The sequence below is a fragment of the Suricata suricatta genome, chromosome 2 (assembly GCF_006229205.1).
Source record: "Suricata suricatta isolate VVHF042 chromosome 2, meerkat_22Aug2017_6uvM2_HiC, whole genome shotgun sequence".
Lineage (NCBI taxonomy): Eukaryota > Metazoa > Chordata > Mammalia > Carnivora > Herpestidae > Suricata > Suricata suricatta.
In genome coordinates this window covers 149,944,979-149,972,884 of record NC_043701.1, presented here as the reverse complement: position 1 = coordinate 149,972,884, position 27,906 = coordinate 149,944,979, and the positions used below count along the sequence as shown (strand labels likewise).

At 45.8% G+C, this 27,906-nt stretch overlaps 1 long non-coding RNA gene and 1 pseudogene across 2 annotated transcripts; one reads left to right on the top strand and one right to left on the bottom strand.

The window, feature by feature from the left end:
- Positions 1-1,401: 1,401 nt before the first annotated feature.
- Positions 1,402-8,988, bottom strand: LOC115285669 (annotated as a pseudogene).
- Positions 8,989-11,965: 2,977 nt separating this feature from the next.
- On the top strand, positions 11,966-26,301 carry LOC115285670. 2 transcript variants are annotated; one of them, XR_003905640.1, is made up of 3 exons: positions 11,966-12,116; positions 13,289-13,944; positions 25,773-26,301. It is a non-coding gene; the product is annotated as an uncharacterized LOC115285670 (long non-coding RNA). The 2 variants fall into 2 exon arrangements; XR_003905639.1 differs by lacking the exon at positions 25,773-26,301 and having other exon boundaries at positions 13,289-14,370.
- Positions 26,302-27,906: the final 1,605 nt, after the last annotated feature.

The window sequence follows — 27,906 nt, the reverse complement described above, 5'->3', positions numbered from 1 at the left end:
TAGGTGATTATTTTTCTCTGGACTACTCTTTACTCTGTTTGCATAATAAATAAAAGACGAAGAATAGAAAGAAATTCATCTAACATACCTACTGTTTTTCTTTTCTTCTTCATTCCTTCCTTCTCTCCTCCTTCCCCAACCCTCCTTCCTTCTCTCCTTTTCTTTCCACAATTAAGAAGGGAGAACACTACCTCACCAGAGTATTGTGGGATAGGTTGGTCGGAAAAAGCAAAGCCAAGACATTTTGAGACTTTGAAATCTGGTTTAGTGTAGGCCTTTCAACTTGAGGACTTAGAATTGTGTAAGGGCCATGATATGTTAGTTTAGGACTGGCAGACACAGAAAAACAAAGGTTCAAAGAGTTTTAATGTATAAACTGTTGTTTCCTGCTTCCTACTAAGTTGCTGACGGGTCTTTCCAAAAGTTGTTGAAATGAACAATAAAGTTGTTTATGAGCGTCTCCTAGGAGAGTAAGATTGCGCTGATGAAGGCAGCCCAACAGTGATGTCCCATTTGTATGGACGCTGAGCTGTGGGTGCAGCACCCCTGGATGGTGCATTGTATCTGGGGCCAGCCCTGCATATCTCCATGTGGTCTGAGGGGCATCTGAGGGTGGTCCTTTCAGCATCTATATGGTTTTAAATAAAAACAGGATCAGCATTACTGATTTTTCCTTCAGCTTCAACTTCCAATATAGCTGAGCATAGCACTGTAACTGATCCTTCTTTATTTAAAATGATATTTTGTTGGGGTGCCTGGGTGGCTCAGTTGGTTAAGCATTCAACTCTTGGTTTCAGCCCAGGTCATGATCTCACAGTTTCATGGGCTCAAGCCCCACATCGGGCTCTGAGCTGGCAGCACAGAGCCTGCTTGGGTTCCTCTCTCTCCCTCTCTCTTCCCCTCCCCCACTCCCACTATCCCTGTCTCTCTCAAAAAATAATAAACTTTAAAAATTTGTAATGATATTTTGTTTTTGGTTTTTTTAATTTTTTTAATGTTTTATTTATTTTTGATACAGAGAGAGACAGAGCTTGAGAGGGGGAGAGAGAGAAGGAGTCACAGAACCGGAAGCAGGCTCCAGGCTCTGAGCTAGCTGTCAGCACAGAGCCCAACACGGGGCTCGAACTCACAAACGTGAGATCTGATCTGAGCCGAAGTTGGAGGCTTAACCAACTGAGCCACCCAGGCGCCCCTGTAATGATATTTTGCTTATCATGGACTTTTTGGTATTAGTTTTGATTTTTAAAAAAGATTATATTATATTAAAATATTATCTTGATTACAGGGTGGTTGTTGTTTTGTCTCAGTCACATATCTATCTTTATTGTAAGTTGCAATAGTAAAAAAATAATAATAATTCACAAAAGCAGGGATTTGGGGAAGCCACCTGGTTGTAACCCTTTATATGTAGACGTCAACCCAGAACAGCAGGAAGAGGACTCCAAAGCCCATGAAAAGCAAGGCCATCAAGGAGATGAGGAACTTTTTATAAATACCCCAAGTGTACTTGGTGGAAGTAATTTCATAAATGAAGAACCACGTGGTGAAGAACATGCCATGGCCATAGCACCACAGTCAGATGGGGGAAAACAGCCAGATTCACTGGACTGGTGAATTCACTGCTCATGGCCTTGAGCTCCATTTTGCCAGGTACAGGGCAATCCACTGCTCTGCCACTGGAATAACATGTTGACTTGATTACAGGGTTTTTTGACATTCCCTGAAATGTGCCCAGGCTGAGTGCCATACCTACTTTACCCCACTCCCAGCCCTTCTTCACAAACTTCTTAATCAAGGAGGTCTACAGCTTCAATGGCTTGATCTAACTCACCTGCTAGTCCATAGCACATGGGATCTCTCATTTTTTGGGGCCTCCTGTAAAGCATGAAGCGAAGAAACATGAGGAAAGAAGAAAGCAATCTAGAATTCCCCTTGAGTAGTTAGGGTTTCTGTTTGTAAGTCAAGGCCCAGTTTTTCCTACTTGAATTAAGTTACCTAAATTCGTTTTTCCAAGAGGATAAATTGACGGGCCAGAATGGACACTGAACAATGGGGCAATCCTTAAAGAAAGAAATGAGTTTCCATCCAGTTTGTGGGTAGGAACAGGTAGGGTCTTGTGTCACTAACCCAATTACCAGTCATTGAGAACCACTCAGTGGTCTGTTTTTCACCAACATACCCCTATGAGATAACCAAATAGCTTTGTAACATTTTGGAACCACTTGTTAAGAAAAACTAGGTTTCAGGCAAGGATGTTTGTAACATAGATCATTAGGTAGATCCAGAGCAAAAGAAAATGTCTTCTAGGACGTATGAAAGTGAGACAGCCTCCAAACAGGCACCATCTGCTCCCTGGCCCTCTGCTGTCAAGGTCCCAGTTCAGTGAAAGGCCACGTACAAAGATTTTAGCCCTCACCAAAGTACCCAGTATTGATAAGGTACATAATAGGAAGCTTCTGATTTTAAATTCCAGGCCTGTTGCTGTGTCTAAAAAGTCACCCTAATAGTAAACTCCAGTTGCCAAGGAAACCAACGGACTCATTATAAGAGACTGGAACAAAGGAACCCTGGGTGAGTCTCAAAGTAAAATGTTTACAAGCCTAGAAGGAAACATGGTTATATGCTTTAGCCACTTCATGGGCAAATTACCCAGGGGTCAGCCTCAGGCCACTGTTTTGACTATCCTAGGCTCAAAGTAGAAAGACTTGGACCCTCTCTGGGAACCCCTCACCCACCCATACCAGGGTACGTCATGGATTCTTGAAGCTTGATAACCCTAGATTAGGTCATTTTTGTAGGACCCTGAATGGCACTCAGAAGTCCAAAGGCTCCTGAACTGGCCCCACACTCTCATTCAGCCCAGGCCACAGGGTTACCCACAAGTCCCTTCCTTGTCCATTTGGCATCTGGGAGCAGGAATAAAAAAGGATCCAGGGGGTATCAATTTTGGGCCTTTCAGAGATGGATGGGTCTCCTAGATAAATGGTTCATAACTTCTCATGGGTCCTAGACCTTTTGAGAACTGAACTAATGCTATTGGTCATCTCCTCAGAAATTGCACCCTGTCATCTACATACAATTCTGAATACATCATTTCCATACACAATATTGAATGTAATGTGAGGCACCCTTGTGCTTCACGGACCTCAAAATAAGTCTGTTTCTCTAGGTAGACCTGCTTCTGAGGACTGTTAGGGACCGCTGAGATCTCAATAGAGGCAGAGCATAAGGAGGGGGCTGCCAGCATTCTCCAGGCTTCCCGATTCAGACGCAACAGACATCAGCCTGGCAGTCTGTGGGAAGAGGTTAGTTTTTCAGTTACCCAGGGAGATGCTGGCCAGGTCATCCACTGGAGAGACAGTCAAGAGCTTGCAGAAGAAATTAATTCACTTCCAGAATCAGCCAGATAGCCCAGGTCCCAGGCAACAAAAACAACTGTTTATCCAATGGGTCTTCTGGGAGTTGATCTCAGAAATTCTGAGCCTGCCCTTTTAGACAGCAGCCAAACTGAATGCCAGGCAACTTTGTGGTCAGTTGGGGTTAGACCAATGGTGCACAGGGCAGGCTTGTTCCGAGACAAGGAAGTCCCTACCACTGCATCAACACAAAAGTGAAAAATCGGCCTTGGCCAGGGCCTCCAAAGGGCATCCTGACGTGAAAGCACTCATGCTTTCATGAGGTAGAAGAGGGACTGAGAAAGGGGCAGGTGGCTCTAGGCTCATGGAATCAGGGCGTGGCCTCTAGATGTAACATGTGGGCCTCTCTTACAGCCCCTATGCCCTGAGTTCACTGTTCCCACCTCCCTGCCCTTAAATCAGGTGCTCTGAAAAGAACACAGGGGAAGCAGAGAGAGCCTAAGAAAACTGGAGAGAGAATTCATGAAAACAATAAGAACCTGCACAGTTCTGGGTGCCACAGCATCTAGGGTGGGGTGACAGTACAGTGCACCCCCTTGAGGGACAAATGGAGATAGTAAACCCCATCACCCATGGAGCAGCGCCCTAAGCTGACAGCCCCCTCCATGATCAAACATTTGGCCTCGCTTCACGTGCCACTAGTGGAGAAGGCACTCCGCAGGGGGCCCCTGGCCCATCGCCTGAGGAGACAGGAGAGCGAGGCTGAGATAAGCACACCGAGCATGAGCACAGGCTGCAGGAGTCCTGGGAGCCGGAAGGCAGGACCTCTCAGTCACAAACTAGTTGTGCTATCTTGAGCAAGTGACCTGGTATCTCAGGGATTTCTTTCACTTCAAAAATTGTAAGTTCTGGGGCACCTGGGTGGCTCAGCCGGTTAAGCATCTGACTTCGGCTCAGGTCATGATCTCACAGTTTGTGGATTCAAGCCCCACTGTGCTGACAGCTCAGAGCATGGAGCCTGCTTCAGATTCTGTGTCTTTCTCTCTCTGCCCTCCCCAGCTCATGCTCTGTCTCTCTCTCTCAAAAATAAACATTAAAAAAAAAATTGTAAGTTCTGATGGAGGTAAAGCTCAGAACCCACTCAAGCACCACGAGCTCTCCTGTGCTGGCTCTCCTGACACAGTCCTTGCTGTGGAGGAAGGGGTATGACAACGTCAGTGACCCTTGGGGACACCGCCTCCTGTACAGCACAGTCCTGAGAGCCAAATGAGATGATGAGTGACAACCTTGCTTTTGTTAAGGGTCCAGTGGGAACATGGTCATGACCTCTGGATTCTTCACATCCCAGTTCCTTCTGACAAGATGAACAGTTCCCACCCTGCAGGGCACAGCAAACTGTCTGCAGAAGCTTCTTTTAAATGACATAAAACAAAAGCATTCTTTTTATTCATCTTAATTTTGAAAATTTTTTTTCACATGAAGCCACAGATACACAAGTAGGAAGAACCTTAAACATATCTTTGGCACAGATTCACAAAACTTTCGCTTCACAATAAATTCTAGAAACTAGGAGGAAAAAATGCATTCTTGAAAAGAATTACATTTATACTAAAGTTCTCAATCCCTAAGTGAAATGGAGGCCAGGGGGAGGCCCCTCTTCCAGCCCAAATTTCACTCCGGGAACAAGAGAAGCCTTGCCTTGAGACCCCACCCCCAGGGCTACCTACAAATGACTTTACAGAGCTTGTCTTTACTTGTGCTTGTTATGAATACTTTCCTGGTATTATCACTTCTGTCTTGTGTTTGACCAGAGTTTGCCCTGTAGCCACTAGCAGGGGTGAGGAGGTCAGGGGCTCTCCAGTACTGAAGACGCTTGCCTGCATTCCAGATGGGTTCACAGTTTTGTCATTTTTCCTCCAGTTCTTGACTCCTTGTAAGATTTTACTTGCTCAGATGCCTTTTGCTTGTTGCTTTGTATTTTGGCACTTTCTCATACCTGTCATTTCTCTCATCCTTTCTGCATATCTAAGGCCTTCACCGCTGCTCACGCTAGCCCTGTGAGCCTCTGCAGGCTGGCGTACCCCTCTGGAGCACCAGCAAGTGTGGCCTTGCACCTTCTGCACCCAGCTTAACTGCTCTGAGGCCTCTTGGGTGATTCCCTAGGCGAGGCAGAGTCCCATTCTCAGGCACATTCAGAAGCTAGAGAACCAGTTTTGGACATTGCTGACAGGTTGTGAAGGACTTTCCTAATTCCAGAAGGTGAGTCAAAAGAGCCCTTTTGACTTGGATGTGATTTTTCTGGAAAGATTTGATGAATATATCTTTTGAGAGCTGCCTTTTGGATTCCAGCCTTGCGAGTTTTTCAAAAGGTAATTCTGCTGCTTTAGCCTACTATTCACAATCTGGCCATACTCTAAGCACTTGCTACATTTCCTTGCAGATATTTTTAAACTTTGGCTCAGTTCATTGTTGATTCACTCAGTGTCTCCAAGAATAAAGTGGTAATAAGCACTGGCTTCCAGAACACAACAAGAAATGGGCCCAGACCATAGATCCTCAGGCAGCATAGATCTTAAATCGCCTGGTCCTTCTTAACAGATGTTATTTCATTAAATGCCCTGACCTTGCCACACCCTGAAGACTTGGGCAACCTCTAAGCCAGAGTCAGAGGTGTTAATTTCTTGGGGCCACATGGGATTTCTAGTATATCCAGCCTTCTTCATGCACTTTCATTCCCAGACTTGCTCTCCACTCTCTGGTCTTCTCTGATATGTAGTGAACCTCTCATTTCATTCACTCTGGTCTTTCATTCTAAGAGTCATCTGATGACCTCCTTTAGCTGGTGTTTATTCTGCCCTGTCTATCCTGTGATGGACTCCTTATCCGATATTTGTTCTACCTCTCTCACACACTGATCTAGAAGTGGAGCAATCCCTCAATCCTGGAGCTCCCCAATTCCTCACTGAGCCCTAGGAACCTGATGCTTCCCAGGAGCCCAGTGGTCTGGGAAGATTAGGGGAGAGAAGAGACCTAACAGGAGAACAGCTGCTCAGATACACTGTGTGGGGTGGAGGCTGGCACACCTCCTGGTCTATCTCTGGTCCTACCCCAGTGAAGCTGCACCCAGAACACGACTGGATGTTTCTATAGTAATGACATACAACCTAAAATGTTGTCTCTGCCTCACTTCCAGGTCCCCACATCCCCATCTTTAATTCAGTGCTCAGATGTCCAGATGCAGTGAGCCAGAACACAAAGAAATGGAGACTCAAATGGAGGGCCAGGGTCCTAGGGAAGGGAGGGCCAGGGTACTTTTGACACAAGAAAAAGGGCCTTGAGGTCAGAGACTATAAACCAAGGCTGTACTACCTGGGAGATTGGGGATCTGGTGTTGAAGAAGCTTAGATTAAGGGGCATCTGGGTGGCTCAGTCGGTTAAGCATCCGGCTTCGGCTCAGGTCATGATCTCACAGCTCATGGGTTCGAGCCCCATGTCGGGCTCTGTGCTGACAGCTAGCTCAGAGCCTGGAGCCTGCTTCAGATTCTGTATCTCCCTCTCTCTCTGACCCTCCCCTGCTCGCACTGTCTCTCTCTCTGTCTCTCAAAAATAAATAAAAAACATTTAAAAAATTTAATAAGCATTAAAAAAATAAAAGAAGAAGCTTAGATTAAGGAACAAGGGTAGAAGACCCATGAGAGGGAGCCTAGAGATTCATGGAGCCCCAGAAAGCAGAGATATAGAACCAGCTAGTACGGAGTAATGGGGCAAGGGCAGAGAACAGCTTCTCCTAATGAAAGCCCTCCTCTACTGCAAAGCAGTCATATCATGAGCCTCCAGGCCACTGTAGACATTCCTGCAAGGGCATCTGTCCAGAGGGCTCAGCTATTGGGTGGGAGTGAAGAAAGAGGCTCTTTGTAAATGTTTCAAATCATAGTTATATATCAAATAGTTTGAAGAGCCAAATATTTCTGTAAGTCTGCATCACAGCAAACAGTGACTCCCTTTCTCTTTTTCCCCCACTGCCTGCTCCCTAAGCTCTGCCAGGTCACATTTCACCTCCTCTGAGGTCCTGCCACTTTCCCCTCGGCTCCCATATCAAAACATGTGTCCCTTGTTTGCAGAGGTAACTCCTTTATCAGTTGTGTCGTGTGATACAAGGTGTTTGGTCAAACTTTTCAGGTACCTTGTGGCAGGTCTTCTTCCTCATCCATTTGTGTTTACTTCTCTTTTCATGCAGTATCTTCACAGTGACCCTTTGCTGGTTCTTTTTCCTTAACTCATCTTGAAGGTGAGTTTTTCCTGAACCACATTTGCGTAGGACATTTATGTCACAGAGACTCAAGAGTTACCCTCCTAGGCTTCCACAGATTATGTTGTGATTCAAGTTTTTGTATGGAATCATGTTTCTCACCTTAAAAGAATAAATGTCATATTTTGTATATGAGAGGTCATAAAAGTAAGATATAAAAAGCACTAACAAACAAGGGTCAGTATATTCATAAGTAAAGACTCAGCCTGTGAAACAGAACACACCAATATCTCTGACGTCCTCTGTGTGCCTGAGCCTGAGTCTACATCTCAAGGGTGAAACCATTGGCACTGGATGTGGACATAACCCCTTCACCCACTCTAAGGTCCACTTTTATCTTCAGCTTTAATGATTTCCTGGATTTTTTTTGTAGTTTTACTACATTGTGTTTATCCCGAAAGGGCTGGCCTCGTATGCCTTTGAACATTCTCTATCTGTGGCCTTGTGCCTATGTCTTCCTCTCAAGTACTTGGGATTCAGCCTCAGCCAAGAGGCCAGTCTCTTCAGACAAGCCTTTTCGATGTCAAAAACCAAGACTGTCAGCATGACTTTATACCCAACACATTTTGGTGCTTCCTGGATAGCCACTAGCCCCAGAGGCCTGCCCCCTCACCTTACGCCCTGACGTGACAATCATGTGCAAAAGAGACCCTGCAAATAATAGGCACGGCACTATCCTTTAAATTTAATTAGCTCCATGTTTTTTTATTAGTGCACCATTAAATGGTTGACCTGCTGACCTACTTATCCATCTCACAGGGTAGGAAAAGTTATAAAATCTAAAAATGAAGTTCAATGGTTCAGAGGTTAATTTTGTATAGGCAAATGTACAGAGCATTAATAAAATATTGTATTAATAAAAACATTTTAGAGTCTGTACATTTCACAGGGTGACTTGGAAAGCCTGGCTATGTCCATGAGCTCATCACTCTGGAGACATCTGATATAGTTCTGTATCAAACCCCCCAAAAAAGATTACTTCTCTTCATTCTAATATTGCTGGTTACTGTTATAATTTAACCACTCGGGTCTTGCCTTAGGCAGATGGTTTCTGCTTTTCCACCATGCTTGCTGGAAGACCCATTACAAGTTAAAATCCAGAAGTTACATGTCCAACAAAGGACTGTCTCAAAGCCAGGGTGGAAGGGACTGGTTAAGGGAACTGGGCAATGAGTCCTTGGATTCTTAGTTTGAAGAGAAACAAGTAAATCACCATGACTCTGGGGCTGGGGCTCTGACCTGTTTCAAGAATCCAGTGTTGTTTAATTGTGCATCGGCACTACATTGCCCTCAGTATATGGGGGGGAGGGGGCAAAGTCACACATCTTCAGTCAATGGGCCTTCATGCTGACTTACAAACTCCATGAATAGACAGCAGCAGGCCTGTGCCCTGGTGGAGAATAAAATGAAGACTCAGTGATAGCCCAGCATGCCTCCTGCCCCTCAGTCTCCAGCTCCCATGAAAGGACACGAGGCTCATGCCTGGGGAGGCATCTGCAGCTCTCGCTTCTTCAGGCTCATCCTCTGCTTCAGGCCCTGCCCAAAAGGGGTCTTGGCATCAAGAAGAAATCTTACATTTTGCAGCAGTCTGTGACGTGACCAACCAGGACAGTTCACCTACTTCCAAGCCTCAGACTGCTCGTTTTCCCAGAGCAAGGTGGTGAGACGGAGAAGGCATTTGAGAGCAAGGCTAAAAGACCCGCTGGGATCCAAATCACAGTGGCTGAGCACATGGAACCTGAGTGTCAACTCCTGAGTTCATGCCCCAGCTCTGCCACAGGAGCCATGGCCTCTCTGCATTTCTGTTCTCCCTTTCTATAAAATAACAATGAGAGCCTCACCACTTTGGCTTATTATGAATCTTAAATGAATCAATGCATTCAAAGATCTTAGAACAGCACAGCATCATGAGTGACCATGGTGTTATATCTCGTTTTCACTTGGAGACCTCAAAGAAAATTGTTCCGTTAAGCTTTGACGACCACTGATTTAGCCCCAGCCTGGGTATCAACTAAGATCATGGGTAAGTGCGTCAAGGGCACTCATTGATGACATGGGAGCAGGTTTGTGACATCAGCACAGTAAGTTCCTATAGTTTCCCTAGAATAATGTTGTCCCCTCCCTCCTGCCGGAGCCCCGGTACCTGTCTGCGCCCCCTCCTTGCTGGAGAACCTGATATTCCTGCTTCCATTCTTGCCTCCACCTCTTCAGGGCAGAATTTCCACTCCCCCAGGAGCAAGAAAAAGGTCATGGCTGAGCTTCATTCCATGTTGCCAGGTGAACTCTGGACAGTGGTCATGGACACTTGGGTCCCAGTCTTCCCTCAGAGAGCTCCTTGCCTGACACATTGCCAAGCAGTCCACTTAACAGATGCTTCTGTCAGAAACGCTGTTGTGTGTATCATTTGGAAGTTATAAAGCAACAATGTCCCATGCTAAAGTTTCATTTCACCACCCTTTGAAATAACATTTTAGTGCATACCCTTGTCAATAATTATCTTGTGCATGTCCTTGTTTCTTAGAATAAAAATTTATTTTTTTAAATGTTTATTTTTTACAAAAAAATCATGCAAGTGGGAGAAGGGCAGAGAGAGAGGGAGACAGAGAATCCAAGCAGTTTCTGAGCTGTCAGTACAAAGCCCAGTGTGAGGCTTGAACCCACGAACTGTGAGATCATGACTGTAGCTGAAATCAGATGCTCAACTGACTGAACCACCCAGGCACCCCTCTTAGAATAAATTTTTAGTAATAGAATTTTTGAATCAGTGTAAGAATTTTGACACATACAGCCAAATAAGACTTCCAAACAGGTTGCTACCCATTTATAGTCTTATAAGCAGGAAACTAGCATTCCTATTTCCTGAACCTTTGCCAAATGCATATTTTATAGCCTCTCTCTCTACCTCTATATATCACTGCAAGTTTCCTAGACAAAAAATTGTAAGTCTTTGTGAATTATAAAAGTTCCCATGAAAGTTTATCAGTTGGCTATAGCCAGAATGACAATATCAATCCACAGAAACAGCAGTAGGATCCCTTCATAGCCTCTTGCAGTAGTTTAGAGAAGGAGCAATGGAACAATGGGGAGCAATGGGATTTAGCCATGAACCACATACGAGATGGAAGAGAAACAGGGTCAAAGCCAGCTCCTTCCCGGCAAATGGGGAATGCTGATGGATGAGCAAGTTTTCTGAAGCATGATCGTCGGTAATTTTATCTTGACCATGCTCAGTTTGAGATCAATTTTAGACACCCACATATGGGTGTGTATAAGGTAGATGGCCATTTGGGCCTTGTGTCCAGAAAAAGACTGGAGACAGCAGTTTGGAGAGTCAGCCCAAGGGAATGAACCCACGACCTCAATAACTTCACTTAGCGGGATGAAGAGAATAAGAGGAAGGGTCCAAGAGCTAATCCTGCCACCATCTCAGAGGGAGAAGGTGAGGTTCAGGAGGGTCCACTGAAAAAAGACCAAGGAAGGTCACCTCAAGCACAGTGGGAAAAGGGCTTCAAGGAAAAGGGAAGGTGAGGTAAAGTGGAAAGCCTGGAGGTGTGGCGGAAAGCGAGAAATGGGTATCACTCGCACGGGGTCAGTTAGTTCAACCTCTCAACCACTGTAAGCAGGGCTCCAAATCCACCTCCCCAAAAGGATCTTCTTTCCTCGGGGCCCAACAGCTCCACACGTCGTTTACCGGAGACAAAACTCCAGACCAAACACACCCAGTCCCAAGTCCCGGGTCATAAGGGTCAGAAGTGGGCCAGAGCGTCCCCTCCAAGAAGAAACCACTTGTAAGGAAGACAGTGGAGAAAGGCGCTCAGGGGCTCCGCTCCGCGCACTTTGCTCAAGATGCCCAAAGAATGTTACTACCTTGAGGAAGAAAGGAATGATTATTGGGAAGAAACAACATTGGTGTCGGAGACACGGTGTCAAGGACATGAGAGGCCAGGGTAAGCAGAAGGAATCTGCAAGGTGACGCAGATGAGGAGACGGGAGGATGGGCCCAACAAGGGGGACGGTTCCCTAACCAACAAGCGGGACAGTGGGGGCTCCGAGAGACTTGTTTTCGCGCTGTCGCAGCACGTCAGCTGCTCACCTGCTCCTTGGGTGCCTGTCTCCCTAGATGAGGCCGCTTTCTCTGGGGAAAGTCCTCCTCTCCCCAACTTGCCCAGGCTGTTTGTGACGAGGGGCGGGACTGCGAGGGGCGGGGCCGGGAGGGCGCTATTGTGATGCGCCCGGAGCGGTGCCGCGGATTGGCCGGCAGGTGCGGCGTGGGGCGGGGCTGGCAGAGGGGCGGGCCGAGAGGCCACCTGGAGGTTCTTAAGGCAGCTGCAGCCAGGAAACCAGTCAAACATTCCGGAAAATTCCCGTTGCTGGAGCCTGGCAAAGATAGAAGGAGGCAGGGGCGCCTGGCTGGCTCAGTCGGCAGAGGATCCGGCTTTGATCTTCGGGTTGTGAGTTCCAGTCCCACCTTGGGTGTAGGGAGTACTTAAAAAGATATAAGGAGGTATACCTCCTTTACTGTGGGGAATGAGGAGGCTGCAGCCCTCTCATGCCTGCCATCAGGGACTAAATCTCCCTCTCCCCAGGCCTGCATCCTCCTGCTTTATCTCTCACAGGAGTTGCTCCCCAACAAACTTCTTGTACTCCTCACTTTAACCCAAAGCGCCTGAACTGACACACTCGGTCTTCAGTTGGCTGACAATCAGATTTGGGGTCTGGTGAGAAGTTTTTCAGTCATCAGCGTGGATCTGGTGCCTCCTCTCTGCTCACTCTGTGATGTGTGGAATACATATTTAGGGTGTGGAATAATGGCATAATAAGAACAGAAAGTTAGATTGGGCCAAATTTAATGAGGTAGGCCTATGAAGCAGAAAGTACAGATGACATTGTTTAGCTTGAAGAGCTAGGAAGTATTATAACCGGCTTTTTTTGTTGACTGAAAGCTGAACCCAAAAGTGGTCTATACTAAATGAAGTTGAAATGCCAGAACTTCTTGGGTATACTGTAGAGGGAGGTATCCAAAGAAAAGGAAGATGGTAATATTAGAGTGTATTTATTGATAAGCAAAACCTGCTCAGCCACCCCAGGAGGGTCCAGAAGAGACACTTTTCACCATGACTGTAAGAAATAAATTTGTGAGGGACCCCCCCCCACGTCCTTGAAGGTCAAAATTACAGTGGGAACTGCTGCCACTGAACTGGATCACCAAATGTAATGAAGATAATTGAATCATGTGAAGTGGCAGGGGCCAAGCAATGGCCCTCAATCACCAACAAGCAAGGTAGTCATGGCTACCATTATGAACAACGGAGTCAATGCAATAATCAGAATAGTCTGACAGAGACCCAGTGATGTTGGCTAATTGATCACAGTATCCCTAGAAGAGAAATAGATGAGCACACTACTAAACTCTTACTTGATCTGTATTAGTAGACGAATTCTAGGTCAGGTGAACAGAATTCTAACTTGAATCCTAAAAATAGAGAGTCACAGCCTTCATTCAATTCCCAGGCTTATGCCATTTTGTAGACCCAGAACTTCATAAATAAAGGGGAGGCCAGGTCCCCTTGAGGAAGGACCCTACTAACCTGCCAAAAACTTACATTGTTACTCTTTCTCTCAGCCTTCCCCAAAGGGACTAACACCTACTTGCCGGGGTTGCCACTGTGCATTGGAGAAGGAGAAATAATTATACCTTTCAGAGATTATTGGATGTGGACTCTCAACTGACTCCTGGAAACCTACCATTCAGAGTAGCGGCTTATGGAGCACAGGTGATCCATGCGGTTTTCACTCAGGTTCATCTCACAGTGGACACAGTGGATCATTGATGCCACCCTGCGGTTACTCGTCCAGTTCCAGAATTAGAATAGACATGCTCAGCAACTGGCAGAATTCTCACATTGGTTCCCTAACCTGTGGAATGAGGACTATTATGGCAGGAAAGGCTGAATGGAAACCACTAGAACTTCTACCTAGGAAAACAATAAACCAAAAGCAATACTGCATTCCTGGAAGGTTTGAAGAGATTAGTGCTACCACTGAGGACTTGAAGGATGCCAGGGGTGATGATTGGCACCATATCCGGACTCAACTCCCCTATTTTGGCCTGCACAGAAAACATACTAATCTTGGAGAATAATAAACCTGGTTGTTTACTTTTCCTGGAAGGAGAGATGGCCAGAGGCATAAGTGTCTGCCAATTCATGGGTTGCAGCCAGTTTTGGTTAGATGATCAGGAGTTTGGAAATTTGGAAAATTTCACCAATTGGAAAATTGGTGAGTTTTTGGGAAGAGGTGTGTGGGTAGATCTCTCAGGGCAAAGAAACATGATTTGTGTCCTGTGTGAATGCTCACCAAAGGGTGATCTCAGCAGAGGAGTATTTTAATAATCAAGTGGATAGGATGACCCATTTGGTAGTTACTACTCATCCCCTTTTCCCACCCACCCCAGTCACCACCCAGTGGGCTTATGAACAAAGTGGCCCTGATAGCAGGGGTGGAGGTTATACATGGGCTCAGCAACATGGATAATTCAGCAAGGCCAGCCTGGCTACAGCCACTGATGAGTGCCTGACCTGCAAGCAACAGAAACCATTAAGTCCCCAGTATGGCACCGTTCCCAAGTTGATTATGCTGAACAGCTTCCATCATGGAAGGGACAACAAGCACTTTGGTTTTATGGAAATAAATGCTTGCTCTGGATATGGACTCCCCTTTCCTACGTGCAACGCTTTTGCCAAAACTACCATCTGCGGACTTGCAGAATGCCTTATCTACCATCTTGTGTTCTACATGGTATCACTTCTGGTGAAAGAATTCATTTCACAGCAAATATATTGAAGAAATGGGCCTGTGCTCATGGAATTCTCTGGTCTTACCATATTTCCCATCATCCTGAAGTAGTTGGCTTGACATAATGGTAGAAGGGCCTTTCAAAGATTCAGTTTGGTGCCAGGTAGGTAGAAATGCCTTGAGGGACTGTCAGAATGTCCTGCCAGATGCAGATAACCAGGATTCATGGGTCTAGGAGTCAAGAAGTAGAAATGGAAGTGGCTCCACTCACTATTATCCCCCATGATCCACTAGCAAAAATTTTGCTTCCCACTCCCATAACCTCGAACTCCACTGATCTAGAAGCCCTAGTTCTGGGGCACCTGGGTGGCTCAGTTGGTTAAGCCTCCAACTTTGGCTCGGGTCATGAACTCACATTCATGGGCTCGAGCCCCACATCGGGCTCTTTGCTGACAGCTCAGAGCCTGGAGCCTGCTTCCAATTCTGTGTGTGTCTCTCTCTCTGACCCCCCCCCCTTTCATGCTCTGTCTCTCTCTGTATCAAAAGTAAATAAAAGATTTAAAAAAATTTAGAAGCCCTAGTTCCAAAAGGAGGTACAATAATGATTCCACTGAACTAGAAGTTGAGACTGCCACCTGGCCACTTTGGGCTCTTCATGCTCCTGAGCTAACAGGCAAATAAGGAAATTATTGAGCTATGTAGGGTGATTGATCATGATTACCAATGGCAAATTGGGTTGCTACTCACAGTGGATACAGTGGAGGTAGAGAAATGTCTGAAATACAGAAGATTCCTTAGGGAGTCTCTTAGAACTACCATGCCCTGGGGCACCTGGGTGGCTCAGTCAGTTGAGCATTCGACTTCAGCTCAGGTCATGATCTTGCTCATGGGTTAGAGCCCTGCATCAGGCTCTGAGCTGGCTCTGTGCTGACAGCTCAGAGCCTGGAGCCTGCTTCAGATTCTGTCTGTCTGTCTGTCTGTCTCTCTGCCCCTCCCCTGCTCATGCTCTGTCTGTCTCAAAATAAATAAACCTTAAAAAAATTTAAAAAAAGAACTACCATGCCCTGTGATTAAAGTCCATGGAAAACTATAACAGCCAAGTCAGGCATGACTGCTAATTGCTCAGACCATTCAGGAATGAAGATTTGGGTCACCCTGTCAGGTAAAGAATCACAACCAGCTGAGGTGCTTGCTAAAGACAACAGGAATACAGAATGAGTAGTGAAGAAAGCCATTATAAGTACCAGCTATGAGGATTTGAACTCTGACTGATAGAAGTACACTGGCTTTTAAATAATTTACACAAACAGTACCCTACTACCTTTGAGGATTACTGCTTAATGAGGCCCCTTTGTATAACACAGCATCTCATCCCTGTGGCTGGGTACAGACTGATTTTAGGAAGGTAGATGGCAAATGTTCATAAGAGTGGCAGTTCCTACACCAGGACATTTTGGCTTCCATGACTGTGGTCTCATGAAGCAAGAAATATCATAGCCACAGTCAAGGTTAAATGTGTGAGACCCTGGACAGTTCTGGACAGGCTGGAAATCATCAACTAGTATTTTATAGAAGGAAAAAAATGCCAGGGGAGCATAGAGACTTGCTCTGTTGGGACCATGGATCAGCCTCGGCTGGGGACTAAGGGTCCTGACCCCGAAAGAAGCCCCCCCACTTGGTAGATCCTCCATCTGCCGTGTAACCTCTGCCTGGTGGTCTTCTCCTTTCCCCCCAACTCGTCAGTTCTTGCATGGGTCTCGGGGGAATCTGGCTGTTCCATTGTGGCAGATGAAAGATGGCCATGAATTCTTTGGAACTTCTATATAAAAGTAGGGTAGCCTCTTTAATTGCTTTGACTAATAGAATACAGAGGAAATAATACTGGAACAGCTTTGGGCTCAGGATTTTATGTCTCTTAGAACACTCAGTTTTGGGGTTCTCAGCTGCCATGTAAGAATTCCCACTATCCTTCTAAAGAGATCATATTGAGAGACCCTGAAACTGCAGAAAGAATCTGCTAAGCCCAGCCTCTGCCCATCTCTACCAAAACACCAGGCATGTGAGTGAAGGCATTATGGGTCCTCAAGACCACTCCAGCTACCAGTGAACCCCAGTGCACACTCACTGAGCACGAGTGGCTTCCTGAGCCCTGCCTGCCCTCCTTACCCATGAGATCATGGCTGTTGTTCTAAGCCAATGAGCTTCAGGATTGCTGGTCATGCCACCATGAATAACCAAAGAAACACATTCTATATTCACCACTGGCAGGAGAGTTGGAGGTAGGGCTCCATTTTCCCTAGTGCTAGGCTTGGTGGGAGCCCAGAGGACTGGTCCCAGGTTCTCCCTCCTCACGAAGACCTGAGAACTCAGCTCATGGGCAGACAGCCTGCCAGTGGGATGACGCAAAGGGCCAGAAAAGAGACAGCAATAAGAACAGGGTATTCCTTTGTCCCTATTCATGGCCAGAGAAGGTTCATCCTCTCAAAGATTAAAGCGAAGGTTCTTACTCTCAAAGAGCTCACATGAAAACAGCTAATACTGATTACTACTAACAGTCCACCGTAAGCTCTCTTAACCTTCCTTCAAACCCTGCAAACCCTGTGATACGAGTAGTATTGTGAGCAGATGGGGAAAACCAAGCCCTAAAATGTTAATTACCCAAGGACACAGATACTGGCTGAGCCAGAATTCAAACCCACAAGGCAGTCTAACTCCAGAGCATTCTGTCTTGTGCTCCAGCTTTCATTAGAAAAAGAAGGGCCTGGATAGTGTGAGAAGAACTCTGGTGGGTTGATATAAAATATAAAGAGAAGGCATGCTCATAGATGGATGAAAGACTGACTAGACCAGATGGAAGAAGCTGGCAAGGGAAGGGGTGGCCTGGAATAGGAAGAGAAGAGGAAAGAGCAACAAATTTGAGATCAGACCAAACAGAACAGAATGTGGAGGCCCAGAAGGAAGAAAGGGCCAAATGGTTAGCAGAAAGATGAAGGAAGACAGAAAAAGACCCTGGCTTAGGGGCATCAGGGGCTCAGGTTGGCTCCAGTCTCCTTGGATGGTGTCTCCACACCTTGCCTGCTAGCCTCTTAGCACAAAGAATCCAAATTTAGTAAGGGACAGTCATGGCTTCACATTTGCTGATACAGTCATGTCCCTCTGGAGCCAAGGTATCTAGGCTTACAGGGCCTACGGTTGGAGATAGAAAATATAAATTCCTGAGGCAACTGGGTGACTCAGTCAGTTGAGTTTCAGACTCTTGATTTCAACTGAGCCATGATCTCATGGTTTGTTGTATCGAGCCCTGTGTCAGGCTCTAAGCTGTAAGCAGAGCCCACTTGAGATTCTCTCTCCCTCTCTCTCTCTGCCCCACCCCCACTCACATGCATGTGTGCTCTCTCAAAATAAACTTTTAAAAGATATATATAAATTACCTAAGTAGATTAACGAGAGAGAGCCACTTCTCCTTCCATTCCCTGGGACTCTACCTGTCGGAAGGTAGCACAGCCTCATACAGTGGGAATGACTAAAGAGAATGGACTACCATCCTTACAGTAAGTACTCCATCCTTACAGGATTAGTCTCTTAGCTGGTGACTCAGCTGCCCCATCAAAAGGCCATTCCAGCCCTGTGTCAGGTTAGCAGCTCCAGGGGAAGAAGGAGGAGGTTATGGGGTAGAACCAGTGTACCCCATAGTCACATGCCCACTTTGCTGCCAAGTAGTTTCCTTGGTCCAATGCAGTGTTAAAAGAATCACACGCTGACACATTAAACACTCTATCCGCCCTCAGATAGCGAAGCAAGACAAACCCACACTCAGAATATGTGTCAGCTCCACTCGAGATGACCATTGAGTGGAAGATGATCCAAAACAGAAGGATCCAGGTAATCAACTTGCCACCAAGTAGTTGGCTCAGCTCCCAGGGGAATAATGCAACTTTGCAAGTTCAGTGTGGGTCCCTGTTGTTGGCAATTTGGACTTTGGCCCAGGTGATACGCAGGCCAGCCTTGGTGAGTGGGAGCCTGTGCTGTTGGATCCATGCACCCCTCAACTCTGCCGCCATGGCTGCCTTGTTCATGTGCCCATTGTGCCAGTGCTGAGTGATGCCAGTGGGCAAGCCATAACATACACATGCCTATACATGCTTCATCCATGGGAATACATGATGCATGGACCTTTACCTGCTCAGTCCCACAGGTCCTCACCTTGTCTGTCAGTTTCCTAGGCCTACCAACAAATGACTTAGTGACTTATGAAAACAGAAATTTATTCTCCCAAAATTCTGAAGGCCAGAAGACAGAAATCAATGCTATCAGCAGGGCTGCACTCCCTCCATAGGCTCTAGGAGGGAATTGGTTCATTGCCTTTTCCAGTTTATGGTGACCTGGTGTACTTGACCTTTGGCTACCTCACTCTAGTCTGTGCTTCCATGGTCACATGGCCTTCCTTTATGTATGTGTCTCCCACTGTCTCAGCATTATAAGGACAACTGTGATGACATTTAGGGCCCACTCAGATAACTCAGATGCTCTTATCTCAAAATCCTTAAGTTAATTACATATGCAAAGACCTGTTTTCTAAATAATGTCACATTTACAGCTTCCAGAATTAGAATATGGACATTCCTCTGGGGGATGGGAGTACAATTTTCATCAACCACAGCCTCTAATCTTTCTTCTTCTAGATTTCTGCTTAACCAGCCAAGCCAATAGTCACTGCCCTGCGCTCATACATAGTCTAACCTGTCTACTTCTTTCCACACAAAGTGAATGACCAGATGCATTGTCTGAATTTCTGCCCATTGGGCGGATTTCAGGGTCACCTCATATCAGGCAGGTAAGTCAGCAGCATTTTTGGCTTACCTCAACCTACACATTCATGGCTGAAGTTTGGCCCCTTTCCTCCCTCTTCTATGTGCTGTATATAAGGGACCCTTCATGCAGCCCCAATTATGAGCTGAGAAGCCCTGTAAGCCACATGCCCAATATAAAGTGAGCTGCTTCTATCTTACTACAAACTGCTGTTGGGCCCACTGACCTTATGACTCAGTCTGGCAGACCCCAGCTCAAGATGGGCGGTTCTGCCTGTAGAGTCACTTGAACTCTCTTGGTGGGTTGTGTCTCCATCAGGGTCCAATAGCACACTAGAAGCTGTTGGGTTTGTTTTGTTTTTTGGATGATTTATCTAAAATTCTCAATTAGAGATGACACGGCCTTGATCCAAAACCCTAAGTGTCAACATTGTGATTCTCCCATAGGGGTTTGCCATAAACTCTAGATAGCGTCTTTTCCTAACACCAATAACACAAATACAATTTGCCAGACTGTGGGGTGCAAATGGCAGGGCTCCCAGCAGCACAGCCTGACTTACTGCAGAGCCCCGTCCTGTTCAGGGCCCTAGTCAACACCAAAAGCCTTCCCTGTAGCTAGTAAATGGGCCAGTCCCACCTACATGATATACCAACCTCAGACCCAAAGAAGCCTACTAAACATCGTGCTTCATTCTTATTAGTGGGAAGTATGAGATACAATCATTTGCCTTTTACTAAGCATGGCACAAACAACTACACCCCTAAAATCTTCACTGAGCAGTTTAACAGATTGGAAGATACAAGGCCAATACATATAAATCAATTGTATATACAAAAATTAACTCAAAATGGACCATAAACCTAAATGTAAAACCTAAAACTATAGGGGCACCTGCATGACTCAGTCGGTTAAGCATCCAATTCTTGATTTCAGCCCAGGTCATGATCTCGCTCTGTGAGTTCAAGCACTGCATTGGGCTCTGTACTGACAGTGTGAAGCCTGCTTGGGATTCTCTCCCTCTCTCTCTACCCTTCCCCCGCTTGCTTTCTCCCCTCCCCAAAATAAACAAACTTAAAAAAAAAGCCTAAAACTATAAAATGTGTATAGCATGGGTTAACTTCAGCTGAACCAGGTTAACTATATGTTTATCTTAAGGTGCTGACCCTTGCCTAACACCGTGGACTATATTAGCTAAAGATAAATGATGTTCCAAACCACGGGTTGTGAGTTGTTTCAGAGCAGGACCACCAACCTGTCAACACTGTCCAGGAATCCTAGAATTTGTTATTTGTACCCAGTCTTAATGGCATCTGGGAGATATTAAAAGTTAAGGCTGGTCATACAGCGGTAATATTCATGTGACCATCTCAGTATAAGACCCCACCACGAGCAGACTTTAGGCTTCCAGTACTTGAGGGGCTTTGCATACACAAGTGGTTTGAGACCTGAAATCAAAGTGCGTCCTGGCTAACCCTGTGGTAGTTCAAAGAAGCCTGCACCTGAGATCCTCAGACCAGTGCGTTTCTTCCTCCTGCTGGGACGGCAATGCCTGGAATAAAACAGGAGTACAAACTGTATGAGTCCTGTAGGTCAGGTCAGCAATCGAACACTGAAGATAATTGTGTGTAATTAGCACAAACTTCTGGAATAAAACAAAAGAGAAAATCTTCGTGACCTTGGGTTTGGCAAAGACTGCCTAAATGAAACACAAACGGCATCATCCATAATAAAACAAAAGTCAGTAATTACAGTTCATCGAAATTAAAACTTTTGTTCTTCAAAAGACACAGCTATGAAAACGAAAAGGAAAGCGACACACTTGGAGAAAAGATTTGCAAAATATATATCTGACAAAGGTCTTGAATCTGGAATATATAAAGAACTTTTATAACTCAATGAGAAGACAAACCACTCAATTTTTTTAAAAATCCAATCAGGAATGAGCAAAAGACATGAACATTTATTTCACCAAACAAGATATACATTGGCAAATAAGCTCATGAAAGGATGTTCAACATCATTAGCCATTAGGGAAATGCAAATTAAAACCACAATCAGGTACACTACATGCCAATCAGAATAACAAAAATAAAAAATAGTAATAACACCAAATGATGATGAGGATGCAAAGAAATGAGATCATGCAAACATCGCTGGTGGGAATGTAAAACGGTACAGCCACTCTGGAAAATAAATTGGTAGTTTCTTATAAAACTAAATATACACTCACCATACAACACAGCAATCTCTTCCTTGGACATCTGTCACAGAGAAATGAAAACTTATGTTCACACCAAAATCTGATCACAAATGTTCCTAGTAGCATTATTCACAATTGCTAAAAACTGGAAATTTAAACAAATTGTGGTACATCCATACCAAGAAATAGCAATAAAATGGAACAGAATATTGACATGTTCAACAGCTTGGATGAATCTCAAGTGAGTTGAGTGAGAAAAGTAACACTGACCCAAATTCAAAAGGCAACATACTATATAATTCCATTTATATAACATTTCTGAAATGATAAAACGATAGAAATGGAAATCAGATTAGTGGCTGCTTCAGGTTAGGAGTAAAGGAGAAGGGGGGACGGGGAGTGAAGGCCAGTAAAGGACAGCCTGAGGGAGTCTTGAGGTGAAAGAAACAATTGCTCTGGGGACGCCTGGGTGGCTCAGTCAGTTAAGCTTCCAACTCTTGATCTCAGCTCAGGTCACAGATCTTGCAGTTTGTGAGTTTGAGCCCCACATCAGGCTCTGTACTGATGGTGTGGAGCCTGCTTGAGATTCTGTCTCTTCTCTCTGCCCTTCCCCAGTGAGAGAGGGGCAGAGGGAGAGAGAGAAAGAGAGAATCTCACAAGGGGCAGAGGGAGAGGGAGAGAGAGAAGTGGGGCTCACCTGAATCAGGGCTTGTCTTTTACCTGAAGGGGGGGCTCATGCTCACCCAAAGTGACACTTGAGTTCCCAAACTGTGAGATCATGACCTGAGCTTAAGTCAGATGCTTAATAACTGAGCCACCAGGTGCCCCTAATTGCTTTGTGTCTTAAGAGTAGTGCTAGGGGTGCCTGGGTGGCTCAGTCATTGAGCATCTGACTTTGGCTCAGGTCGTGATCTCACAGCTCCTGGGTTCAAGCTCTGGATGGCATTCTGTGCTGATAGCTCAGAGCCTGGAGCCTGCTTCAGATTCTGTTTCTCCCTCTCTCTCTGCCCCTCCCGGCTCACACTCTGTCTCTTTCTCTGAAAAATAAACATTTAAAAAAAATAATTAGGGGTGCCTGGGTGGCTGAGTTGGTTAAGCATCCGACTTCAGCTCAGGTCACGATCTCACGGTTTGAGGGTTCGAGCCCCATGTCGGGCTCTGTGCTGACAGCTAACTCAGAGCCTGGAGCCTGTCTTTGGATCCTGTGACTCCTTCTCTCACTGACCCTCCCCTGCTCACACTCTCTCTCTCAAAAAAATAAATAACATTTTAAAAAATTTTTAATAATTAAAAAAAAAAAACAGTGCTAGTTACAGGGAGCCTGGGTGGCTCAGTTGGCTGAGCATCCGACTTCAGCTCAGGTCATCAACTCATGGTTCATGGGTTCAAGCCCCACATCGGGCTCATGCTGACAGCTTGGACCCTGGAGCCTGCTTCAGATTGTGTAACTCTCTCTCTGTTCCTCTCCCTCACCAACTCCCTTCCTCCCTCTTTCTCTCCCTCCCTATCTTTCAAAAATAAAGATTAAAAATTAAAAGAAAAAGAGTAGGGCTAGTTACATGAATCTACACCCATGATAAAATTGCACAGAACTATTCACACACACACATGAGTACATGTACAACTAGAGGAATCTGAATGAGCACTGCCAATTTCCTGGTTTTGTACTGTACTGTAGTTAGGGAAGATGTTCCCATTGGAGAAAACTGGGTGAAGGGTACATGACACCTGCCGAGCATTTTTCTGTAACTTCTCATGGATCTATAATTATTGCAAAATAAAAGAATTTTTATATATATTCTTTTTTAAAACGTGTCCCCGCCCTGCTCCTCTCCCTCGCTGGCTTCTGTTGCTAAGGCCCAGAATAAAACTACAACTGCTCAATGTTTATATAACACTCAAATAAAACCACTCCCCACCCCCACCCCCATCATTTCAATGTAGTGACATGGCCAAAAGGAACACTGACCCAATTCCAAAAGCTCTGAGCAGTCACAAAAGAGCTGTGTCTAGGTTCTTCTGGAGGGGACAGTGAGGGGAGGGCCCTCACAGCGATCCCCTCGCCCTGCCCCTCCTCACACAATATTTTGTTCCTGTCTTTAAAAGATGGATAAAAAATATGAATAATCACTTCAGCAAAGAAGATAAATGGATATGACGCATGCACATGAAAAGATGCCCAACGTCATTAGTCATTAAGGAAGTGTTCATTAAAACTACAGGGAGGGGCACCTGGGTGGCTCAGTCGGTTGAGCATCTGACTCTTGATTTCAGCTCAGGTCATGATCCCAGAGTTGTGGAATCCAGCCCCACATAGTGCTACATCCAGAGTATGATGTCTGCTTGAGATTCTCTCTCTGACCCTCTCCCCAGCTCACACATCCTCTCTGTAAGATAGATAGATAGGTAGATAGATAGATAGATAGATAGATAGATAGATAGATAGATAGATAGATAGATAGAAAGAAAGAAAGAAAGAAAGAAAGAAAGAAAGAAAGAAAGAAAGAAAGAAAGAAAGAAAGAAAGAAAGAAATTAAAACAAAACAAAAGCAGAGATATACTACTACATACCCACTACAATGGCTATAATCAGAAAGACTGACCATACCAGTGTTGGCAAGGATGTAGAGAGACTGGAACTTTCTACACTGCTGATGGAACATAAAATGGTTCAACCATTTTGGGAAATAGTTTAGCAGGGTTTTTAAAAAATGTTGATTTGTTTTGAGAAAGAGAATGCATGCTCAAGGGGGTAGGGCAGAGAAAGAGAATCCCAAGCAGGCTCCATGCTGTCAACACAGAGCCTATTATGGGGCTCGAACCCCTGAACCATGAAATCATGACCTGAGCCAAGATCAAGAGTTGGCTGTTTTACTGCTAAGCCACCCAGATGCCCTAGAAGGTTTTTATAAATTTAAACATACAAATTTCATTCAATTCTGTCCTTCCACTTCTAGCTATTTACCTAAGTCTAATAAAAATATACGCCCACACAATTACTTATGCATTAATGCTCATGAAGCTTTACTTGTAATAGCCAAAATCAAGAAACAACCTAAAAGTCCATCAATTTGCAAATGGATAAACAAATTATGACACATCCCATAAAATGAAACACTACTCACCAATAAAAAGAGTGAGCTACTGATACATTAACATGAGTGAATCTAAAAGTAATTATGCTGATGGGGAAAAGACAAAAAAATGAGTATATGTGTATGATTTTATCTATATTAAACTCTAGAAAATACCTGTATTTAAACTTACATTAGGGGTGCTTGGGTTGCTCAGTCGGTTGAGCAACTGACTTTAGCTCAGGTCATGATCTCGTGGTTCATGAGTTTGAGCCCTGCGTCAGGCTCTGTGCTGACAGCTCAGAGCCTGGAGCCTGCTTCAGATTCTGTGTCTCCCTCTCTCTCTGTCCCTTCCCTGCTCATGCTCTGTCTCTCTCTGTCTCTCAATAAATTTTTTTTAAACTTACATTAAAATTAAAAGGAAAATGCAGTTTTTTAACATTTATTACTTGTAAGGTTATTTACTTTTTGGAGAGAGGGATATCGCCCACGTGAGCAGGGGAGGGGCAGAGAGAAAGGGAGAGAGAGAAGCCCAAGCAGGCTCTGTGCTGGCAGCCCCAATGTGGACTCAATCTCACAAATCATGAGATCATGACCTGAGCAGAAATCAAGAGCTGGACACTTAAACTCCTGAGCCACCAGGCGCCCCTAAAGGTTGTTTATTACATCATTTCTCCGGGTAGGTGAGCAGTGCGTAAAGTACTAGCCTACCTGGGGGGCCTGAAGTCAAGCCTCTGCCTCTTTCCAGATGTCAGACTTTCAGTCTTATCTGGGACACTGCACCATAAGCTACATAGAGATCCTGTTGGGCTGTGAGAGGCTCCCAAGTTTCTGCTTGCTCAATGTACTCTGCGTCTGCTATTCATTTTTTAATTTTTTTAATGTTTTATTTTTGAGTGACAGAGCATAAGCTGGAGAGGGAGACACAGAATCCCAAGCAGGCTCCAGGCTCTAAGCTGTCAGCACAGAGCCCACATGGGGCTAGAACTCACAAACCGCCAGATCATAACCTGAGCCGAAATCGGAGGCTTAACCTACTAAGCCATCCAAGTGCCCCTATTCATTTTTTAAATTACATTTTTTTTTCTCAAATACAGAAAACAATGTGACGGCCCCAGATTTCATAAATGTCCCTCCCCAGCTCTCCACAACAGGATATCTTGGTAGGTGTCCTGTTGTTGATTCCATTGACTTTCCTGGCAGCAAACGGTGCTTCTTGGTCTCTGCAGGTCTAACAGAAGCCCCGGCTCACTGAAGGTCAAGTTTGCCCACCAAGCCCATGGAGACAGCACCAGCTCAGGAGCAGAAAACCAGCCTCCGAATCTTTATTCCTGGCCTGACTTCCCCCTGGACCAGACGGTGTGGCCATAGTGCAGTGACCATCACTGCTGTTCGCTCTGGAGAGTCTCCCCTGACGTGCTGACGGAGAAGTCCGCACCGGGTGCCCACTGTACAGGCCCCTCGTCTGCAGCTGCAGCGGCCACCGGGTGTGGAGCAGACACGTGTGGACTCTGGCCACCAGGCCCCAGGGCTGCTGCAGTACCTGTGATACATGGCTGCTCCCCAAAGGGCTCACAGGTTGGGTGAGGCACACAGAGGAAGCCAACCACCTGCAGCGGAAGGTGGAGTGGAAAAGTTTGGAGAAGGGCATGCCAGAGTCCCGGGGGAACAGGAGGAGATAAGCTGGATAAAGCAGTAGAAGTTGGGAACTTGCCTGGGAAAGGGAATGTGAAGAAGAAATAAAATTTCTGGAAAGGATCAGGGGAGGGAATGAGCACAGCCCAATTCTTCCCTCACGTCCTTGTGCTCCCCCAGAGCAGGACAGCAAGGCAGGCCCAACTCTGAAGCCAAGTTCAACCACTTGCTTTCCCTTAGTGCCTGAGGGGATAGGGGGTAAGCAGATGGGGGGGGGGCATCTAGGACTTCGTGAGTTCACTCTTTATTGGCAAATTTAAAACATAAGAGCAGGAATTGGGGCAGGAAGGGGAAAGTGGGGTCACTCAAGTGGTCAGTTATCACCCAGGGGTCTGTAAGAGGGAACCCTCGTGGGTGGTGCAGGCTCGGCTCCTTATCCGGTTGTGTAGCTAGTGGCTGTGTTGGCCAGCTGGCCAGCTGTCTCCTGAAATGGATGTCTTTGAACTGGAGGTCTGGGCTCTCAAGAGCTTGCTGTCAGGCATTTGCGCTACAACCCTGCAGAGCACCCAGCTTCCTTCAGCTGCTGGCCCCACTTGCCAGCCAGGAGGCCATCTGGTGTCAGGCTGCCTGCAGCTCATTCCTGTGGACACACACACACACACACACACTCTGGGGCCTGCCCTTAGGCTCCAAGATGATTTGTAGCCTTTCTAACTTGCCCTGGAACCCTTCTTCATGAAGGAAGGCCTCTTCCCGAAGAAAAGGACAAGGCAGTGAAAAGTGAGAGGTACTAGTAAGCAGGGAATACTGAGAGCCACCGCAATTCTGTTGCTGCTGGAGCAGAGGAGGAAGGACGGGGGCTTTTTGGTAAAAATAGTGGAACAAAATGGGGACACACATACTTAAGTGCTAAATAAAGACCTGAGGTATCTGATAACAAGTCCTCCCTACACATGTTGCAGGGGGGCGTGCCTGAGGGCAGAACCAAGCTGGAAGGCCTTTCCTGGAGGGTCTCTGTGGAGACCGCAGCACCTTCAGGATGGCAGAGTGAGGAGCTCCATGACCCACTCCCCAGGGAAACCAGCATAGCTGGTAAACACAATTTTTTTTTTAACTACACCATTTAGGGGCACCTGGGTGGCTCAGTCAGTTAAGCGGCCGACTTCAGCTCAGGTCATGATCTCATGGTTTGTGGGTTCGAGTCCCGCATCAGGCTCTGTGTTGACAGCTAGCTCAGAGCCTGAAGCCTGCTTCGGATTCTGTGTCTCCCTCTCTCTCTGCCCCTCTCCCACTCATGCTCTGTTTCTCTCTGTCTCAATAATAAATTTTTTAAAAAACATTAAAAAAATAAAACTACACCATTTAAAGTTTCTGGAAATTGTCCTAAGGGCATTCAATAAGTGAAGAAACATGTATTCAAGAAAATCTACTAAAACTCTGGGCAGTGAGAGTCTTGGATTTGAACTCTTTCCTGCTCCTTCCCTCCTCCCCTCTCCCAAGCTCAGTCTGACAGAAGTTCTACTCTGAACAGATGTAGCCAAGAAGACAAGGGTCCCTCTCCCCTCAGCCCCTGACCAAGAGTATAGACTAATAAGCAGTATGTACCTTTGCCCCCAGCTCCTGACACAGAGCTAAATCCCTTGTAATTTCCTAAGTGATAAAAGCACTTTGAGCATCTTTTGTTCTAATATTTGATCTTTGACCCCAGTTCCTGACACAGAGCTCCTA